Raw genomic sequence first — 23,277 nt, 5'->3', positions numbered from 1 at the left:
CATTAGGACTAGCTAAAGAGGTGGGGGTTGGCCAAGGACTGACACCATCTTCTGCTTGTGACACAAGCACACAAACACCCACACACTTACTCAAACATTCAATAAAGGGTCAAGGTACAATAATTTGAATACATCTGTGGTGTGTGTGCCTGTGCGTGCGTGCATATGCATGTAATGTGCAAAAGAAACCCTTTTTACTCCTTGTTTCAGCAACTGAAAAGATCTGCAACACTAAAAACGCAAAGCTGTTTTCGCCACTGGTTACACACACATTTTGTTGTACTTACCGGAAAAAAAAATTAAAACGTGAGAAAGAAAATTAAACATGTAAAAAAAAAAAAAAAAAAAAAAACACTTCACAGTTGAATAACAGCTGAAGAGCACACCCCTTTTTTCCTCTTTGTACTGATGGATCATGAGTGAAGAGGTCAGGGCAGAGGCTGGTGATGGTGATGGCTGGTTTAATGCTCGGTGAGCTGTGTTTACTTTCCATACAAGATTACCTAATTATTTTGTCCGAGTTGGGGCAGAGCTGATTACCACATGACATCCAGGCTTACATTGCCTGGGCTGTCATTAGCATCAATGTGATGGCTGTAAACATGTGGATGCACTTGCCTTTGTCTGACTTTTGCCAGGGATAATAGTGTCTTGTGGCACAGAAGCAGCATCCCTAGCAAATTAATAATGCCAGTGGGACAAACAGGAGTGGATGAATAACAAAAATGCAGCAGTCAATAACTTGTGGCAGATGTTGCTTTTAAAAAAGCAAACATTTCCTTGGATGGAGCTCGAAACTGTGGTTGGCTCTTAAATAAACATGTTACACTGTACGTGCCAGCGTTGAGGACTGGGAGACGTCTGGATTTCTCACACACTAAACAGACAGCAGTGTGTGATAAGCAAAGGCTTCCATTGTTATTAATTTGTTATTTCTCTTCTGTTTGGTTCCTGGCTGGATTATCATGTTGAACACACAGTCCAAATTCCACTGTAAACATTTGCAATTAATCTTCTCACCGGCTCCCCCCGTCCTCAAATGACTGTTTTACATAAAGCTGATCAAATTAAGTTGTTTGCAGTGGCCAAATTCTGTCGTCACTTTGTCTGGAAACGGTACAACATTCATTTACTGATAGATGGATGTACATTTCTTTGTTACATTTACTAACCACCCTCAGAATGAGAGTTTTTTTTTTCTCTCTTCTTGTGTGTCTCAGCCATTGCAGACGATCTCAGCTGGAGCTCTGAACCAGAATCTGTGTGCACAACAGCAAACAGCCAGTGCGATTCATATTAGAGTAATCCTTTAATTAATGTCTATACCATATTAAGTAATTCAATACAGCCAGTTAATGGAAAGGCAGGAGGAGACACCATGTTTTGCATAAAACCTTTAAAGCCACTGCTTCACACCATGGTCTGCCTCTGTCATTTTGATCACACTGACATATTCACATCCGAGGTAATCCCCCATCTATTTCGGGGCGAGGGCTGAAAATGATCAGCCTCTCTGAGAAGTCTAGTGCATGTTGCGGTACAAAAGTACAATTACAATTACATCATGTTTATAAAAGTGCCACTTTTGTTGGATTGGGGCGACCAAGGAACAATAAGTCCCTCACAAACAACCCGTAACTGTGTGTTCAAGTGTAAATCGACACACATTTTGATAGAATTGTGTTGAAATGTTTTTTTTTTTTTTTTTTAAGTTTTACTCTATGTCCTGCTTAACAATATAGCATTTTTGTCACAGATCAAGTCAGAACTAGTGTTGTAAATACATAGATGGGATTTTTGTGACTACACAGCACACATGGTCAAGGGTTACAGAACAGGGAAAAAAAAACCATCTGTATCCTCAATGTTCCAATATGGTTTTAAAACAATGCCTATAGAAAGCTGTCAGTCATTTGCAGCCCCCTTGTGATGGCCTGAGGGACAATGAGGATACATGAAGACATCAGGAATCCAATTGACTAATGCCTGGAGTAGTATGTTTACTGAGCAGTCATTTTTCACAGGATGACTGACAAAAACAAAGAATCTGTGGGCGGAGCTTCTTGAAAAGCACCTGACCCGTATCTGCATAGTAAACCCTGTCATGTCATAATGAAAGTTTTGACAATATTCAAAGAAGACATGATGGAAAGCAGTAAACCACGAATGCTGTTTGAAGATGTGTAGCGCTCTCCTGGGAGTAAGGCTGTCTTGGTGACGAACCTTTCTTTACTAACATCATTCAGAGGGACTTAAATTGGTCTGAATGTTTTGGAATCAGATTTTTAAATGTATGCGTATCTGGTGCATAATGAGCTCCAATTAATGCATCTTTCTTTGCTTAGTATAGAAGCTGTTCCTCTTGTATCATGGTAGGATGAATTAGGTAATCTGAAAGTGGCTGTTTTTCTCACTATGCATACATGTACATATCTACATATATACACGTATATTTTTAATTTTATGTAATTTTGTTAGTATTTTTATACTCAAGTGTTTGTATACTGAGCTCATATACCACCAGGCACATATACTCATGTTTACTGAATTTAGAAGTTAACTTTTAGGCCCAGGACAAAGGCATGTTTGATCAAGGCCTTTAACAAAACCCCACGAGAAAAGGCTGACAATAGACATTGTGACAGCAATGGCTTGTTGACACCGTTTGACTGTTGCCACATAAACCGTCCATTGTCAAGGCCAACAGACGGCCATCGGCTGCACTGATCACCATGTGAAACAAGCTTAGAGCCGAAGTCCAGCCAAACTTTCTCATCAATGGAACTCCTCCGGTCGCTGTGGGACTCGGGGTCTCAGGGGTCACAACTGTGGGCACCCTGGACCAAAGCTAAGGTCAGCAGGGGCTCTTTCAGGTTTATGCTCCAACAAAAGGTTGAGGGTGCATAGAATGAGACTTGGGGGTCAGATGGATTACGAAAGAGAGCTCCCTCCATTTGCTGTTTGTTGTTTAATCCTCCGGGAACAGAAAATGGTCAGTGTTGAACTCTATACAGGGAAGAAACAAGTAAAACATGCATGCAGCTGAGTTAGAAATGATTTATATAGGTGTCAAACTTCAGCTTGTTGTTAGGCAGTAATATCAGTTGAAGCTCATAGTTGGATTTTAAGCATTGAAAACACTGGGTTGCACACATACTTTACTGCATTCAAGTATGCTTTGTTTTTTCTCATAACCGAATGCAATGCTGCTGTGCCAGTAAAGTTCTTTCCATTGCAACAAGCAGAATGTTCTCAGTGGAGACCTTTCCTCAACTCTCTTAATTATGTCCTCAAAATCAACAGTCTACATCAGAAACTTATGGGAGAGAACTTGAGTAGCCCCGAGCTAGTTTTTGTGATTTACACATAGCATCTCTGAGGCTGCCATAACCCTTATATGCACAGTTTTACAAGCCAACCCCTTAACACACTATTATAAATCCCTGTTTACATCATCTGATTTTGCAGGCTGTGTTTCTGGAGGAAAAGGTTACATATTTTAGGAGTGAAAAAAGTCGAGCGTTTTCTCTTCATAGTAACAGAGCCACCCAAGAGGTTTTGAATATACTGATTTGCTAATCTGGCTTGCACAATTTTTGTAGCTTCAAGGTAAAGATCTCAATCCTCAGAGGATGAGTAAGAACAGGGAAGGCCAAGAAGACAATGGATACAGGCCAGGGGACAGGGATCTCATATTTAGCTCGTGATTGCACTCAGGGTAGACAATAAGTAAGATTCATTAGGTCATTTTTTACTTGCGTCTGCCAAGATCTGGAATGAAATGTTAAATGTTTCATGGGCTAAGAAAAGGGCAGAATTTGTCTTTGTGTTTGCCATCAGAGAGAGAGAGAGGGAAGAGGAATATTGAAGAGAGGGAATAGGATGTAAAATGAGAAACAACAGAATGTGATGGGAATACTATAAAGGCAAAAAAGAGTGTCGAAGGAAATGGGAGGCAAGGAAAGAAAAGGCAAGGGAAGGAGTGAAGAAGAGAGGAAGCGGGTAAAGGAAGTAAGGGGGAGCAAGGAAAGGAGTGAGCATGGCTGGGTGTTTTGGGCTGTCTGATGGATGAGGGTGTAGTGGGGTTGGTGGGGGCGGTGTCTCCTGAATGATGATGGCCTAATATCATCATCCCCCTGTCAGGCCTAATAGGCTTTCCTTGGTAGAAATCACTCACACAGAGCCGCCATAATGCCCAGGCCCCTGACAGCATCATCCATCCACTCAAGCCAAGCGAATGTCTCCAAACTAATAAGGAAATATATGGTTCAAGGAGATCTGAAAAATTAAACGGGTAGCTTATGAACAATTTGTTTCACCGAGATGTTTATTATATTTATTGAATGTTGTAGCGGCTTGAGGTGTCTCTTGGTGCTGCGGCTTCATGTTTGAGACATTGGCTTGGAATGTGATCTGCTGACAAGGCAAGTCTGTAAAGTAGGAAATAAACACCCTCTCCCACACTTTGTCTAGCTCACGGCTGGCCTTGTCCTCCAGTGTTGCCCGGCCTTACTTTTGTCATTCCTAAGCAAGACAGAACAGGCCTTTCATCTTGGTAAAGCTATATATTCCACTGTTGTTGAATTAAAAATATGCACAAGCAGGGGAGGGTCATTATCAGTTGGAATAAAAATACTTTTTTTAATCCTTATTCCCCCGATCTAACAGTCCATTGTTCACATCTTCTAAAATATTCTAATTTTAGCAGCACAGCTTTGGAGGAGTCACCCATTGCTGTTTTCCTCGCAGCAAGCCTATCTACAGTACACCTGTCATTGCTTTCCCTCATGCAATGGCTGATCACAGCACACTTTAAACATGGTTACTCTCCTCTTATCTCTTCCCATACCCTACCGATCTCACTATCTCCAATCGCTGCTTTAATCATGTGGCACCTTCTCAACAACCTCCCCCCCTCCTCTCCGCTTCGTGCATCCACAAGAGAAAACTGCCGCCATCAATAACAGTGAGAACTTTTTCAGAGTCTGCTCTTAAAAGCCCCCGTCCCATCAAAATGGTCAGATTTCATTATCGATGGCGCACTGCAAAAAGACACGTTAGGCAATCATTGTTTTGGCTGCTCGTGAGAAGCTATGCATACATCCATAACATGGCGATAGTGCATTTACATCTCAAGTCCTCCACTATCTTTCTTGTGCATGTAAACTAATTACTTGAATACTCTTCACTCTTTCTGACAGTCAATATTTGAAGTTTAAGGGGGATGGAGTGGCCCTTATACACATTTATAAACACACACATATTCTTTGTGCTACGCTTTGCATATGTGGATACTTTGCAGTACTACTACAAGTGTTGGAGAATAATCTTTATTGCTTCTTGATAAGATGTTTTTTCTTCCATTTTTGGAAGTCTGGTATTGCATGTTCTTTGTGTAGTCAAGCTAAGGTTCCTACAAACTAGGAATCGACCGATTATTGGCCTGACCAATTATTGTGGCTGATATTTGACAATTTCCCGATTATTGGTATTGTTATTTTTTTTTAATTGGCTAATTATTGATGAATTAAATGTGCTACTTGAGGTCTGATAGTGCAGATAGGCCAGTGACTAAAAAAACTGAACAAGAAACACAAGCTGGGAAATTTGCTACTGTCACAGTAGCTAAGGCTATGCTAACGGCTAGCGGCTAACTCAAAGGCAGCCACAGATTACCCTGACACAGTATTTAATAATGCTTTAAGACCTTCGTTGGCAGTAAAAATGATAGAACAGTGAAATATTAAGAAAACAGAGAACAGCAGATGTAACTGCAGAAGACAAACTAATCAATCCCAGCCAATCCCACATATACAGAGTAGAACGTAATAATGTAATCACTTCTATTTCTATTTTACATATTCAGTTATAATCACCCTCATTAATGAGGAAACCTAGTTATGAATGACAGGTTCTCTGCTATCACATGCTGGTAAAACATAACATCAAATGCAACTTGGTGCAAAATATCTGTTACTGGCCTATCTTGATTACCAATAATCATCTTTGGTCTCAGCCCTGGGAAACCCATATTGGTCAATCCCTGCTACAACCATGCAGCCATAGATTCATTATCAACCGATTCCCTGCTTTTTGATTAACATCTTAGTTTAAATGAACCTGTGTGTGTTCAGCTGCATCTCAGTTGTGTTCGACTCCAATGCTGACACACACTCGTCTGCGTCCATGTCATCATTGTGCTTGTGGCATACAGTCCACCCTCCGTACGCCCCTCTCCAGTTGTAGCGTTGAACCTGCGGCACGATAATGTTAGTAAGAGAGGGCTTGGTGAGGTGCGCTCTGAGGCCATTGTGGTCTCCACGCTCGCTGCTTTTCTTTGTGCCATAGAAGCCCGGCGATACAGTAACAGCCAGAGGCAGAAAGGAGCTGTCTGTCGTCGAGACGGCTGGTAACACTTGTTTCACCCACCCTTCCAGGGGGCTGTGGAGAATAGAGGAGAGGCAGCTGGTAGGCTTAACAGGAAATGCAGTGGTAACAGTGTCAACAGCTGCCCCCATGGCCACGCAAGCCAAACGGCTGGCAACAACAGGCTATATGAAAACCTACGTGTTTGGATAGCTGGGGGGATTTGCTTCATACTGTATCTCTATGTAATGCTGCAATACCCAAATGAGCACCTTTGTGTGCTTTCTCATTAGAGCTTTATACTCTGAGATTAGTCATTTCACAGGTGATGACAACGTGGACGCCGGTGAATGTTGAGTAAACAAGACCAAAACAACAGCTGACGGGGAGCAGACTTTAGTTCAAGTGGGAGGGAGTGCTTTTATACATAGAGCCTTTTACGCATAAGATTGCCAGTTAAGCCTGTTGTTTTCTCATGCGAAACTAGTATTTTATAACAGCTGTAAAATAACTAAATTCGGAAGGAGTCTTTTTGGTATGTTTTTTTTTGCATAATGTGTGCAGCACAGTCTGTGTAAAGTGGAGATAAGGGCACGAAAATCCCCATTACCTGTGGTTGTTACAGTGACCTCAAACTTAGGTCAAGATGACCCCCTGAGGAGCCAATAAATCACAGTGTCACCTTTGCTGCCTGATCCCTTCTTGCTATCAGTAACTTTGAGTGTCCTTAGCATTCTTTCACTTCCCCTGCTCCTTGCTTGACCCCCCATTCAAACAAAAAGCCTGTCAGCACCACAGCGACAGGTACGACAGCTCCAGCTCAACGTGAGGAGTGATCTTCTCCCCAAAAAGTAACACTCTCCCTGTCCTCGACTTTCTGTCTCCAGCCCTCCGTCTCTCCTCCCTCCGTCTCCTCTGTCTCTCCAGAGCAACTCAAACCCCACTTTTTTCTCCTTTCTTCTCCTTCCGCTATGTCGTAGTGATGTGTAATTACCGCATGTACACTAAGCTATTTGAAGATATTTGTTTTCAGTCTGTATCCAAATTCCTTGTGAGAGTTTTCAAATACAGAACATGGGGAGATATCAGTTTAAATTTCAGTCCACAAAATCAGAGTCTTTATTTAAGTCTTACTTACATCCAATTTGCCAGAAGCTTTAATTCACCCTCACAGGATCACTGTTGGACATACATTTCTGAATCTTGTGGTATTATCTACCATTTGCTTACTTTAATACCTTGCCGGGATTGCGCTGCATTAGAGCTTATTCTGTGCCAGACTCGGAAGATTTGGAGCCTCCTTTTATGTACAATTCATTACTTTAATATGAGAGACTCATTGGGGTCATCGTGGAATGAATGTAGCCATTAGTTTACATTCTTCGTCATCATTAGATGAATAAATATCAATGAGATTACCTCGTAAGCCTTTGGGAAGTTCCACCCCACGACCCCTTCACTACCGACATGGAGGAAGTATTAAAGGGCTATTTCAGTTAGCGTGCAAAATCCTAGCTGTGAAATAGCCTCCATTTTTTGAGCCCGAGTGAATTATTATTAGATCTTTTTCATGTCGCATGAGAGACACAAGGCGCTTGCTCGTTGGGAGCTAAACATGGCTGTGATAATAGTAAAGAGGAAGGCCAACAGACAGTGGAATCTGCTTTCAATGACCTTAAATACCTTATCTGCACCTTTGAAGCCAGAGTGAGGTGATTGGCAGGTCAATTTGTGATAGTATCGGTCGATGTACTTGGCACTCTTAATGCTCTTTGCTTCAGATAAGTCTGCTTAATATGAAAACTGTCATAATTCATCCGCCTTTTCAGCAATATACATTTTCTCGTGGAATCATCAATCCGGTCACCTGTCAGAAAAGACGTGTTGGGATTCCCATTCTGCCGTCCGCCCTTCTGTGATTTCACTTTATGGAGATTATCCCACACTATGAAGCAGTTAGGATTATTCCTGTGGTATGCTGAATCAAAGTTAGTTTTTCCCTCCCTGAACACAGCGTGTTAACAGAGATAGGGAGAATGAGCTAGACGCTAGTGTGGATGTTTTCACTGTGTCCGCTCTTTGTCCAGTCTGCTGTCAAACCCATCACCGTGCCATCCCCTCTCAGCCGGTAGCTTCCTGTGTAAATTAACAGGCTCAGTGGTGAACTAGATTCCAATTTTGAAGCAAAGTAGAGTGTGCAAATTAGCCATGTTTTTTAATTAAGCCCAGTGTATGGCGCGAAGGCAGAGGACCATTGTTCCGGATGGGGCAGGTGCAAATTTATTCTCTGGGGAAGCGCTGCGATGTCCGTCCTCCAGCCGAGTCCCATCCTCAGCTTAATCAGTCCCCAGCTTGAAAAATGTCCACATTTTGGCACCCTCGTGCTGGGAGACACTGCTGAGAGTGGTCAGAAATTATTCATTATTTGAGGGCCTCATTTGTAACATTTCCATTAAAGGTTGCCACCATGCAGACAAGCTCAACATTTGATTTTTGATAATTACAGTTGCTGGACAGATGTATCATTCAGCTTTTTCGCCCTCTCTGTGGAGCTCCTTTAGGTGTGACATCTTTTTTCGGAGTCCTGCCACTTTCTGTCTGTTTCTTCAGATATGTTGTCCTTGAATGCTGTCAGGGTCTCCCAGTGGAGCATAGCATGCTGGGAATAATGTCATCTCATTTTTTTGAGGCATTATGTTTGGTTTGATGTTATGAAGATATTAACTGCAGAAACAAGACATCCTAACATGTCACCTTGCACTGTAAAGTTGTCATATTTATTTTTAACTACGTTTTCAGTGACGACTAAATAATCATCAGTTAATTTAAAAAAGACATGAAAAAACGTCAGGTTAATCAATACTGAAAATGACAGAAAATTGCAGACCTAACTGAGTAAAAAGTAATTATTTGAGTATTTTATTTGTTGTGTTTTTTGTTTAGAAACAAAACCTTTCACTGTGAATGATTGAGGTTCAGAAAAGTTGAGCTAAGCAGTGGAATTCAGCATTCAGTTCTGCAGTGCGTGGGACCTGAAATATGAAAAAGGCAGATTCTCTATTGGGTGACAAGGACAATTGTGCCTTTTCTTTGGGTTGCACGCATTCCTCTGTGGGGGCTTGAATCAGACGGAGACTAGCCACAGATAATGAGCTGTCTTTAATCATGGGAGACAGTACTTTGAGATGCTTTGCATCGCATTTGCAGGATAGAAAGAGGAGGGGGGGGTCTAATTACTGTACTACAGAAAAATCACATGGCTTTCTGTCCATCGGAACTGATGCTGAGTCCTAACCAACCTTGACAGGAAGTGACAACAAAGACTTTCTCTGTTCTGAGCACTGCAAAACAAAGAAAAGTAAAAGACAACAAAACTGAAGAAATTCATGATTGCAGGATGTAGATTAATGAATATTTTTCTGTTCCGAGTGGAGGCTCATTTATTTTCTTTAGAAACAGAGATATCCATGGATGCTGATAAGACACAGTATACTGCTTACAGCTGACAGCATATACTGTACATATACTTTATTGATGTTTTAAAAATGTAATTCTTGACAGGTTTGTGCGAGCATTTGCAATGCTCATCAGCGATACGCTCCTCCTGCTGACAGGATAAAGATGAAACAGTGTACATCAAAATAGAAATGCATCAGAATGTGAGCTGAAGTTGACTTTGACTCAAACCAGGTTCTGACTGAAATTGACAGGATGGGATTCTTGTCAAAAAAATCTCAAATACAGTGAAGAAGCAGAGAATACATTCCTGGATCGGTGACATAAAAACAAAGCGTGCACCCCATCAGTGTCTCAAACACTAATTTCAGGAGACATCTTAAGATGTTTTTAACAACGAAACATGATTCACATGATACCTGTGAGATTTTTGAAGCGCGGTCAGTTCAAAGCAATCTGAATTTTCATTTGGCCATGGTGATATACACCTATCTGTAATAAAATACGCTTTCTTCATTCCACTATGTGCAGTACATTCCATTAAACTTAAATAGTCACCTAAGATAAGTTCTCCAGTCGCTCCACTATTTCATCCTTGTCTGTATCCATAAGCAGCAAAAAAAGATTCTTCCCATAACCCTGTGTGATCATTTGCATCTAAAACGATATTCGACATTTGTTATTCCATCAATCAATACCATCTCTCCCATTCTCTGTGTGCATAATCTCAGAGCCTGCATGCAAAACGCTTAACAATAACATGTATGTTATACAAGAAGCCATATATCATCCCTGGACGCATTTACATCCTGTTAACAATTTCTCAGGGCAGATTAGAGGACGCTAAGACAGCAGCCCAGATCCCATGAGAGGTGGGCTTTGGGAGCTGATAAGGCCAGCCATAGGAAGGCAGGATTAATACATATGACCAGGACACGTGGAGGCCCTCTGATTATTCCAGCAGAAAAACGGCCCTATCCCATCGGCCCCCGCGTGATTAAATACAGCCCGCGTGCGGACAGGGAGGCAAAGGGATGGGGAGATAACCGATTTTATTTATGCAAGCCGGTTAGCCTGGCAGATCACGTCTGAGGATTGTTCACGCTACAGGGGTGAGGAATCTCACCAGGGGAGCTCACCCCTGATCACACACAGGGCTGCTTTAGCTGTCACTTCTCCACCTTGCCTCCTTCCCTCTGTAGAATATAGATCAAGCATTCCCAAAATATTTCATGTCAAGGATTTCCAGCCAGAAATGTGCACTGTTACAGACTTCCATTTGATTTGTATTTTTCTGTTGCAAGGAAATCATGTTAAAGATTATTTATGCCACAAAGAATCGCTCCAATTATTAACTTTGCATTTTTTTGTAGAGTGGAATTCTTGTTGTTAATACAATAATTTTTATTCATAGGGTAGCAACTAACAATTATTCTCTCTATTAATAATATGTAGGTTATATTCTTAATTATTTGGTTATTTTAACATCAGAAGACAATGAAAATAGCCTATAAAAATTCTTTGAGTTCATGATAATGCCATTGTGTCTTTTTTTTAGTCTGACCAACGGTAAAAAACACTAAAAAAATTAACATTACCAAAGGAAAGGAAAAGGAAAACAGCAAATTTTCACATTGGAGAAACTTAAATAAGAAAACACATTGGTATTTTATTGATTTTTTTTTTTTAGATCAAAAATAGCTGATTATTATGCAGTTGACCAAATACCTAACTGATTAGTGAACAAAAAAAGCACTTTACCCTAAAGGACCTTCAGAGAACATCCTCAATTCAATTGACTCTTTCCAGCTTTCTTTCATTTTTGGTTCATCATCACATTTATCAGTTCCAGATTGAAATCCAGTAATATCCAGGTTGCAAAGTTCAGAAGCAGCTCAACACAAGTAGGAAAAACTCCAAAATTATATAAGCTACTACTGTAAAAGACACATTATTTCCCCAACTTCTGCAGCTGCACCCATAACAAAGACTAAAGTAAGTTTTTGCAGTAATTGTAGTTCACATTAGATTCTGTACACAAGACTTTGCGTGAGCCCGGATTACCTAATTAACTTCCTCAAAAACGTGTACTCATTATACATTGAATTCCTTTTGGTAGTTAGAGGGTGCTTAATTAATTAATTGCGTTAATGACCCATTAATGGTGGTGCACGAGGAATTCTAATGAGCCACCTTAATTAAATATTATCTCACTGTTTAATCAATGCGTTTAATTATTCACATGATATTTTCTGTGGAATCAATTTTGTCCTGGGTCGCTGGAGCAAAATGCTGATTGTGTGCTCCCTCACTGATTCATCACTGAATTGGTCATTCAGTTCAAAATCCTCTTTTAATCATGGGGAGAATAAGCCATTTGGCTCAGATCCACATGTTTTCATGTGAGAGAGTAATTCTGATCATTTTGATATCAATTTTAATTGACCCCGGTCACATTTTACATCTGTTTGAGAGACATGTTTTAATTAGAGATATGAGATGTTGCAATTATATTGCCGTGGTCGCAGTGTGTTCCTCGCCATTAAGGGAGAGAAATGGTCGGATTCCATATAGTTTCATACATAAACGGACAATCTACCTGCAATTTTGTCATTGTTCAGCAGGCGGTGTTACTGACAGCTCCACTTTTTTTCATATTTTCGCTTCGTGCCTCTTTTACAGATAAGCTGAAGAGACATGCATGTGATCTGCCAGACACATGCGCTTGCATATTCACAGCAATGTGTAGTTTTTCGGCGGAAACACATCCGCATGTATTCTCTCTAAAATGGGATTTGTAGCCATGTCATCGCCAAGTTTCTCTCCATCTCGAGTCCCTGAACCTCTGCTCTTCCTCTCCTCCCTTTTTCTCGTCCCCCCCTTCTCCACAGCAAACTGGAAGACCTCAGTCATCATCCTCATTTTAGCTCAAATTTGGTGGGATCAAAGGTGGCCAGCTGGGCGGGGGTGGCGAGCAGATGGTTGCATGCTCAGGGGGACCAGGCAAAGGCCCTTCAGGTTTTAACACCTCCTCTCCCCTGGGTGCCCGGGTGGGGGGGATCCGGCTTGGGGAACCTACCTGAGCTCAGTGGCATGACCAGCAGGCTTCCCCTGCACCACCCCCTGCCTCGCTCACATATGGCGCCAGCCGAAGGGTCCTTGAGCTGAGGTTCTGACCTGAGGAAAATAAACTGTGGAAGGGCAGGGGAAGGTACGCCTCACTCATTAGTGCAAGAGAATGAATCCATTCATTAACAAACCAAAGTATGAACCTTTAAGGGATTAGACTTTGATACATAAAAGGTCGTGTTATTGACCAATAAATCATGTGTGCTTTTATCAGACAGTCAAATTTTATGAAAACACAACTGACGGCAGTAAATGGCATTTCCCCTAGATTTCAGAAGTCGTCCTTTCTATCTCTTTACATCTGGTAACCCACTGTTTTGGGGTCTCTATGGGCCAGGCAATGGCTGGTTGAGACTGCAGGTGCTGGGGCAGATTAATCCCTTGCCAAATCAGCTCCGCCTCAGCAATCTCAAAGTTCCAGGAAAAGAGCCTGCTGGGAACGTGAAGTGGTACTTGTGGTCTGGGATTATGACTTTCAGACTTGTTGGCCTTGAGAACACAAATGTAGCCTCTTGAATTGAATTTGCAGAGGGAATAAGTTCTGGAGAGGGCGGGCGTAGGGGAGGTTGGATTCATCCACCGACCAATGTTTTTTTGGGGATAACTATTTTTCCATAAATCCATCTTAAGTAGTCACATTCTCCCTGCAGCTAATAGGATCATGATGGGAATAATCTTTACAAATCTGACAGAAAAAAAAAGAATGTCCTGGCCTTCAACTTCTTCCTCTCGGTAAATGAACAATTTCAAGAGTCTTTCCTGTGGGACAAGGGGGGAAAAAGACTCAAGCTGGCAACGAGACAAAAAAGTAAGAGGAAAAACAACAATTTTCTCAGGAGAATGTCTGGCTATGATTGAAGCCATATAGGTTTTAATTTATGTCTTCACTTCAGGTGCAAATGTAAGTGATTAATATGTAATTATAGCACACTTTCAAAATAACTTTAACTAGAAATATATGAAAAGTATCCTCAGCCTTTGCATCAGAACAGAATTTCACATTTTCTCACTACTTGTGAAGCTATGAATACCAATAAGCTTGTTTTTATTTGATTTTTGGTTTGTACTGACCTATAGCTGCTGAGTGAACACAGTCAGAATAGAACTGTCATCCAATTCATGGTGGACTGAAATTGAAATGATCAGATATTTGGTTCCCTCTTCTCACCTTGTCAATTGCATGTGGTTCTACGTAGCCCCACAGTAGCTTTGGACACACAGAATATGACCAAGCAAACCTCTTATTGTCACATCAAACTGTGACAGCACTTGGATACGTTTCGGCTCTGTATTTACTCACCTTTACTCACCACATGTCATTTTTAGGCCTTCACCATTTCAAACAGCAAAGAAATGGCATCAAAGTGAAATATACAATTTAGTGCTGATGTTTGGTCTCATCAGGTGAAAACATTTTATGAGAATAATCTGTTTTTACAAAGACATAGCAACTAACAACCGCAAACGTAATGTTCATGAAATTCAGTCTCAAACTGATTTTCTGTTAAACCACAGTCGATTAAGCAGCAATGATTTTTATAAATTAGGGTTTCAACTAACAGCTTTTTTGTTATTGATTAATCTGAGGGTGATTTCTTGATTAATCACTTTGAAATGTGACAAAAATGCTTCTAACAAATTTCTCAATATGACTTCAGATTTTTAATTGAGACAGAAATGGAGAAAAGCACTAAATCTTCACATTTCAGGTGTTGAAATTCCAGAGATTTTTTGTTTGAAAAATTATTCAGACATTTAATAGACTATTAGAACAGTTGCCAATTAATTTTCTTTTGAGCGAGTTATGATTGTCTCTTGTTAAAAAATTCATATCTTTTCCATTTTGACTCTCGACTGGACAAAACAACCAATTTACTAATGACACCTTGGGCACAGGAAAGTTATATTATTCATTTTATACTATGCAAGAGATCTGAAACTGAGCAAATGACTAATTATAGAGTAAAGAAATCCATCAGCATTTGCCAGGATGGTGTTTAATCGCTTCTGTCTGACTCCAAAGACAGTGACGGTATCGGCTGTGTTCTAACTAAGATCCACAACTTAACAAAGAGCTGCTGGGCCTATTGCATTCTGGGACAAAGGTGCCATCAGGACCCATCTATCTTAAAGCATCACACAGTGAAAGCCAAGAGTTGATTTAGCTGACATGTATGTTTTCTCTCTATGCCTTTTGTTTGTGTTCTTGTGTGTGCATGTGCCTGTGCGGGTGTATATCTGTGAGTGACCCATTGTGGCCAGACACCTGCCCACAGGCTTCTTGTCTGACTGATGAATCAGTGTCTTCAAGGTGTCTTTGAAGAAGTCTATTGTATGCCTTTGTTCTACAGTCTTAAGCATCCTGTCCTGTGTCTCCCTCTGCACACTAAAGAGAAAATAAATCCACATGCTGACACTGCCACAATGAATGGTCCGGGCCACCGTCCCATCAACCATCTCTCCCAGCTCGGAAACAGAAGAAGTAGAAAAAGAAAAAAAGGATAATAGATGTTGGATCAGAGGACGGAGCATCTCTTTTCCATCTAACCCATCTTTGCTATGAAAGAATAAATTAAACTGGAAAAGAAAGAAGAAAAAAAACTCCTCCAAAAACTTTTTCTCATTTTTATTCCGCTTTCTCTTTATTCACTTCATTTGATTTCTCTCTTATTTGTGATGTCACACCTGCTATCATTCATGTGCTGCATGGTCTGTCAGGGCAGATTAGAAGCAGGGGCTTGTGCCTCGACAGCCATCGTACAGTATCAATATTGTGACGGCTGAGGAGCCACCCGTCCTCACATCTCCTCAGAGTGCAAAGACAATTGAAAAGAGGAAGCGTCACAGACCTGACACCCGAGTCACTTCAAGGAATCCCTTTCAAGAAGAAATAAAACCTCACCTGACAAAGCAAAGCTAGTCCAGGACAAGAGTAAATAGCATCAAACAGCAAGGGTATTTCCACTTTTAACAAAAGGAAATGCACCCGCTGGAATCAATTAAGATTCAGGAAATGAAATTGATTATGTTCTTAAAGGTTCTGTTTTGCTAAAGCAATCTTGATGAAGCTGCATGTGGTCTACTGTGCATGTGTTTCTTTTAACAAACAAAAATAGACAAAAAATGAAGACAAAAAGAATTCGGCTCGGGTTCAAAGAAAAGCCGAAAGCAGGCGCTCACACTGGAAAGTTGAGGTGATTTCAATGGCAAACAGCCTCATTATGGAAATGAAAGGCATTTTGTACACGCACTAATGCATGTTGGTGCATTTTTCAAATCTCATAACATTAGGCAAAGTCGCCTTGGGTTTCTTGGAGCAATGTCTGCCACTTAGATTTTTCATAGTTTGACCAAATGTAATAATTTCCTCTAATACAGCACCACTCATTAACCCCAATTACTCTTGCAGGAGGCTATCAAAATTACTCTTCTCTTTCCAGTGTTCTAATAACTCCAGCTGGTCCCTTCATCAACCAGTTTAATCTGGGTGAGTTAGACTGGGATGTAAGCCAAATGAAAAAATGTAACATGAGGTTAATCACCCCAAGTACAGTCTCCAAGTAATGTAATTTGTCCATTTTCTGCCTTTTCTCTTATTTTTGCACATATTCCCACCCTTCTGAATGCATCATTAAAAGTTAGACATTGCTTTCTTTGTCATGGATGAGGGAAGTTTGTGACCCAGTGACTTCTGGGAATTACATCCACTGTGCCAATAACACAGAGACAAGGAGAACTGTCACTTCTTTTTTTTTTTTTTGCTCTTTTAGTTTGCTGAACGCAGCCACGATTTTAACCAAAGTCCTTCCTTTTCACTCGAGGATGTTTAATTGACATTTAATTAAAACTCACTGGTAGCTGTGACCTGCAGCCTGCATGGCACGCAAGACAAAAGAGCACTGTTTGTACACCATGCTTAAGATCTCTGCAGAAAGCAACAAAGGACCAGGTGAAAATACAAGCAATATGAAACAAACAGAGGAAGAACGTGCCAGAAAAAAAATACAAAGCAAAAAAAAAAAAAAAATCCCAGGGTGATTACAAGATCAGCATGCCACGGTACAATTACCATCACTTTGAATTTGAAATGGCCATTTAAAGGGCAGTAGAGCATCCTGGAAAATTAAACTGGAGCCTAATTAGCACACTCCAACCTGACAACGGAGCAGCTTTCAGCCTGGCTGAGCAAAGCAGTCAAGCAAGAGGAAGTGACTGACTGAAGGACTGAGGGACCAAGGAGGCCCTGCCGCTTCTGCCCTGAACCTATCACACACCCAACTGTGAGACACACTAATGCAGACACACAAGCACAGTACACACAAGTTTTCTGCCCTCTAGACGCAGCCTAAAAATTACTCATCTACTGTACATCTGACAGTTTTGTGTTGCCATCTGTGGCAAATTCCTGATACGGTCTTTGCCGTTTTTGGATTTTATTCTTTATAATTGTTTATTTTTTCACTTACGCATGTCTTATGTTCCCCTCACCCTGCCAGTGGTGGTTGGGTCAGACCATGACCTGCCGACTCCTCACAGTTAAATTAATTCTGCCCCCAGTTGGGTGTTGTGCCAAATGTCAGGAGAGGCCTCTAATCCTGTCTATCTGTCTGGTCGGCCACTCAGCACCAGGCTACCTTCCCTGTCCAGACCAATCTACCTATATACCAACCTCAGCTCGACTCTGCTGTGCCGGGAGAGAAAACCAGCTACTACTTACTCCACCTGAATACTCAGTCGACCAACTGGAGTTTTTTTTTTTTTTTTTTTTTTTTTTTTTTAAACAAAATGATGCAGCAGAAGAGTTTTCGTTCTTGGCTAAAACTTTTGACCATCCAAGTGGGTGAAAACTGGCATAGCAAAATCCTGCCGGAGGGATGGAAAAGTGCTGAGGGAAGGTGAAACTAAACACTGTCAAGACAGCTCAGTCTGCATGCGTGTGTGTGTGTGTGTGTGTGTGTGTGTGTGTGTGTGTGTGTGTGTGTGTGTGTGTGTGTGTGTGTGTGTGTGTGTGTGTGTGTGTGTGTGAGTGTGTGAGTGTGTGTGTTTCACGTCTGTCTTTCCTGAGCCCTGGGGTCTTTACTGAGGTCTGGTCAAAGACACTGAGAGCCCCGTGGCTATACCTGAGCACAGAGCACAACAGGTCAGCTTTAACTTCCCCTGAAAAGTTGGCTCAGTGCAGCCGAGTTTAGCGTTATCTGGATAAAGTTAAAGAAAAAAAGTGCGATAATCTAGAATTACAAAGAATATAGTTAGCCAGGAATACTACTAGTAGAATGTTGTGCAAGTTGCTCCTGTGATGTACCGTTTCCTACATTGATTTCCCATATGATTTCCTCTGGGCAGATCAATTCAAACCTGTTCCAGCGAGTGACGCGACCTCTCCATACCACAGCCATGGAGCTCCGGTATTGTCTGAAGTCTCAGCTAATTTGATTTGAGTCAAATGTGGGGCTCAATCACTGCCTATTAGCTTAGATTTAATTAACCCAAATCATGTTATTGTGTTTGATGACAAAGAGATTTCTATGTGGGAACCTCATTGTCAGATCATTGTTCTGGTGTCTCATTCAGATCAGTCAAAAGGTTGACAAAGAAGCAGCTGCCAATATGGACCTCGGAGGGGAAACAAAGGTCTTACATTATTGTTAATGGAAGGTGGGAGCTATACCTGAATGGAGAAGCTGTGCATTTAGCAATATGAAAAAGTGGGCTGGAGTTAAGAGAGCTCTTTTTGATGAATTTATCTGACAAATAAGACTAAATTAAAATTGGTGTAAAGTTAAAATAAGATTTGTCTCTTTTTGCCTCACATCACTACTGCTAGTGATGCTGCAGGACAGTATATGAAGCAGTTAAGTGGTTTTAACCGGCTTCTCGCAAACTGTCCTGTATTTTAAATCAAGTTTCTGATGCAAGTCAAATTAATAGGAAGAAGTCTGACACGCAAAGAATGAAAAGTGCAAATCAATCACCTTCAAACAAAATGACATAAATACCATTAAATTCCATAAGATCTTATTTCACCTCACTCTGCTCTTAATGCCTTTCTCTCATCTGGAGTGACATGATTTTTTTTTCTCTCCCTGTGACACATGCTATAATTGACAAAGCCTGGCTACACTTTGCCAAAGAGTATTGAGTCGCTGTCTGGGTGAAGAATACAAATTCATCCTGAAATCGGAGGTGCTCAACAAAACTGCTGCCAATTATCTGAAGCCCTGTAAATGATAACTCTGTGGCCACTCAAGCATAAAACAAGGAGATGAAGATGAATCTTACTCTTCCCCATCATTTCATCCCATTTAATTGACAAGCTCTCACTCGCTGTTAAATTTAGAAGATTACAAATATGAGCTGAATCTCGAGCACCCAGTCCTCCTGCTCTAATCATATGCAGAACCAGTCGCAAATTAATCTACATATTTTAATAAGGTGCCAGTAGCGGGGAAGGTGTGTGCAGACATTTAACGGATTATCATCCGCCGTCCCCCGAGTTCAGAAATTGAATAAATATCTTTCATATAAATACATGGGAACCTCGGCTGATAGCGAGGAGCTTTTCTCTCTCCAACTTGCTTGTGTTCTCGTCTCTCTTTTCCCCTCTCTTAGTCTCTCGCAGGCGAACATGTGGACTCGGCTTTTCAGAGGCTTTCACTTCACTTGTGGACCATAGTCTTACACTCAGGCCGATTAACGGTCCCAAGCACTTATTGAACAGAGAAGATGTAATTTCCCAGCCTTGCTAATACCAACAGCTCCTGGGTTTCTTACTTCCAATGTAATCTTTATGGGCACAGGAGGGAAATATGATGGCTTTATCGAGAATTAAACCTGCTTTGGAGATGAAAAAGCCTTTTGGGTATAAAAAAATGGCCATGAGTAAAACACCACTATAAGTTTAAAAAGTGAGTAGGCAAACTAAAAAGTTACAGCAGTTGACTCGTGCCCATATTGAGCTCTGTAGAGAAGCTGAGCAGAAGCAACTGACTGACTGAACTTGTTTTGGACTTGGAATTGTTGCATTTGCTCCTTTGGTTAGGGAGCAAACATATTTTCTAAACTGATAATATTGTAAATATTTGTTAGTTTTGTTTTTTCATAAGGTTTCTTGACTGTAGCAATGTGATATTTCAACTTTCAATTTCCCTCCATCGGTTCCTACTGAAGATGTAAACTGTTAAAATGTGTCACAACAATACATTGTCTTTTAAAAAGGGAGTAAATAACTTGCCAAAACAGCTGGGCACTGTAGGTTAGAGAAAATGTTACTCAAACGGGAGTAAATTATTCATTTGTTGGGAACTCTTTTAATCTTAATAGTGCACATTTGATAGCAGGATGGTGTATGATTGACCCAAAAATAACTACACTGGCCGTGTCTCTTGAATGAAGAAATGTGCATTTAAATCTGGACTTTAACATTAAATTGAACATTATGTTTAAACCTTTCCCAAATGAGTTTGCACAATGCTAGTAAAGCCTATCAGTGGCAGGAAAATATACAATAATGCAGCTAAAACTAGTACTTTTCAGCTCGAAGACAACACATTTCCAGAGTACCGAAGGTGGCTGGAGCACATTGCTTGATTCACAGTGTTATAAAGTGGAAATAGACTAACTTTTAAACACTATTGTGTCTGTGTCTGAATCACAGTCACTGAGGCAGAACAGATATATTCAGTGTCAACCAATCTCCATTGATAGAAGTACCAGAACACACATCTATCAAAGATGACAATCCAGAGAAAGACTGTGAATTACGCCTTTTCTACTCTAGAATTTTTAAAATCTGCTGTCTGTGGTGATGTTCCCACTCTGGTGCACCAGTACTGATGCATTTTATATCAACCAGCAAGGATTGGTTTGCCAGAGCTCAAGGGGGATGCACCTATAGAGACGCAGACAAAGTAGGAAGGATTACTGTCTAAATAAAGAAAGCGATCAATGCCGAGGACCAACACAACGTCATGGGTACGCATGGATAGTGTTTGTGTAATTACTGTGACTGCAGGAAGGCAGAGACCAAAGTTCCTCACGACGTGTTTAATGACTGTGGATGACAATGGAGATATTATAAAACTATTAAGGTCATAAAACACCTTAGAAAGTCTTATTTTTAATTCTAAAAGATCCTAAATTCAGACATTGTGCAGATATCCTGTATCACCATCCGTCAGCTGTTGGTTTCAGTCTTTTCATCAGACTTCTTGACATTAAGAAAAATATAAAATGCCTCAGGATTTAGTTCTTAATTGAAAATGGCAATGTAGCCATGTGGACAATTGTAGGTCACATGTATCTATGTTGTCACTACATGTTTTTATCGGGCTCAGCTTTAATCCCTGCTCTAAACAACCACACAAACACATACTAAAGAGCCATAAAGGCACTGACACTGAACTTGCAGCTTAACCTGTTATTCACCTTCCCTAAACATACCTATTTTCCTAAAGAAACACTGAAAATTACACGCTTCCTCATTCACCGCAAATAAACTGGCGATGGAGGTCCTTAAGTGGCAGTACAAAGAGTTATAAATTGTTTTTTTCTCACCTTTTCACAATGCCAGAAGGAATATAGCCCCATTACACTCTTGAGGGTCACTTTTAGTGTGTGAAGGCAGTGCTTACACAGACTTTACAACGTGTATCATTATAGCCTGCCTTATAAGGAAGCCGCCAGGATGAGAAAGGCAAAGAAAGAGGAGGTCACCGTGGCTGTCACTTTCAGAGGGGAGGCGACCAGCGATCAGCACTAAATTATCACCACTTAGCAGACGCGAATCTTCCTTCCTATTATGCCACCTGTTTGTGAAATCAGTATTTTAGCACATCATACAGTAGCCTAATACCTTTTCTTTGCTTCCTGTCAGCCAACTTTTTAATTCTCCTCCTGTGGAGAAATTTGAACCCCAACCAAGAATCACACGTATCGCTCTTAACCAAACATATTTATCCTCAATCAGTGATAGACATATCTCAGAACCAAGACAAAACGGTGATAAACCACCGCCATGACAGTGATTTGTCATTTAGAAGTGATTCGTCTGGTGCTGTCCCATCTCCTGGCTGAGTAAGACATCACATGTCAGCGGTGATTGACAGTTCCCAGTTCTGTCAGTTAGCTGCGGGGGAGCTGCAGGGAAAGATAAGGACATCTATCTGTGTAGTCCCTAATGGCAGGATGGGGTCACATGAAGGTCCCCTCCAACCGTGATGATATCTGTATCTAGTAGCCCTGGATTGACTCCTGCGTTAACACCTGTCCCCAGCTGACCTTTCAACTCTACCCGATACCAACTCCTCATCTGGATCAATGCACATGATCAGTTATGAAACATAAACATAAAACAGAAATGAGACTGTGGAACATTACAGTATGACTTGTTAACTTTCACTGCTTCGTTTTTTTTTTTTTTTAATTTTTTTTACTGCAGTTAATTAAAACATTTGCCCTCTTAATCAAGTCTATTTCCTGTCTATGTCTTTGCCTAGCTCAGTTTATCCCATACAAGCAGAAATACACTCAACTCAGTGTTATTGTTTAGATGCATGAATAAAGTATCTAAAGAAAAATAACAATTTCACAGCTGAAGAAGAAGTAGGATGATCCACTTATCACTGGCATCATCACTTTATCAGATTTTAATCAGTCTTCTCCTGTACTTTTTACTCACAAACAAAACCCACTGTGAATGACAGCCAAATTTGAATGTGCATTTCAGGACAAAAAAAATGGCTTGCAAACTTAGCGAAATTATAGGTTTTGTTTGTTTCATGCATGGTCCCACCAATGATTTACACTGTTCTGTTGCTTGTCAGTTGGCTGCAGTAACACACAGAGTATGAAAAGTGATTATATGCCAGTAGAAGTAAGAAAGAAAAAGAATGGAAGCTGGCAAACATTAAGCAGGAATCTCTGGGGCTTTAAAATGCAGCTAACATCAAAGTGCAAAAACAGAAGTTCCTTAAATGACCACTTAAGTCTGGCTCCTTATCTGAGTGAATCACCATCGACCCGGAAAAAAATTACAAACTGTAAGCAAATGTGTTTACAGTACCTCACCTCTTTAATTAGTAGTAGGGCTTTATGTTATGCATTATTAAAGGTGTGGCCACTGTCAATGACTGTTCAAAATGAGCCAAACTTGCACAAATTTGATCACGGGTGATCACTCCACCATGCGTGCTGTTTAGATTTTCGTCTGATGTGATTCTGACTTGATCTGATATCACAATGTCGTAGGCAATGAAACATTGTGAGATCAAGGTGGCTGCAGATATTGGAGACAGTCACACAGTTGCTCTCCAGCGACAGCGACCTCAG

General features: G+C 40.8%; 1 long non-coding RNA gene across 1 annotated transcript in view; it reads left to right on the top strand.

The window, feature by feature from the left end:
• The window catches only part of LOC111573302 (uncharacterized), a 69,377-nt gene extending 46,893 nt beyond the window's left edge, over window positions 1-22,484 (top strand). The window contains exon 3 of the long non-coding RNA XR_008599986.1: window positions 18,295-22,484. This is a non-coding gene — a long non-coding RNA (uncharacterized LOC111573302). The remainder of the gene's footprint in view (window positions 1-18,294) is intronic.
• The last annotated feature ends 793 nt before the right edge of the window (window positions 22,485-23,277 follow it).

Source organism: Amphiprion ocellaris, chromosome 20 (genome assembly GCF_022539595.1).
Source record: "Amphiprion ocellaris isolate individual 3 ecotype Okinawa chromosome 20, ASM2253959v1, whole genome shotgun sequence".
In the NCBI taxonomy this organism is placed as follows: domain Eukaryota; kingdom Metazoa; phylum Chordata; class Actinopteri; family Pomacentridae; genus Amphiprion; species Amphiprion ocellaris.
The sequence above is the reverse complement of the archived record's forward strand: the minus strand, read 5'-3'. Positions and strand labels throughout refer to the sequence as shown.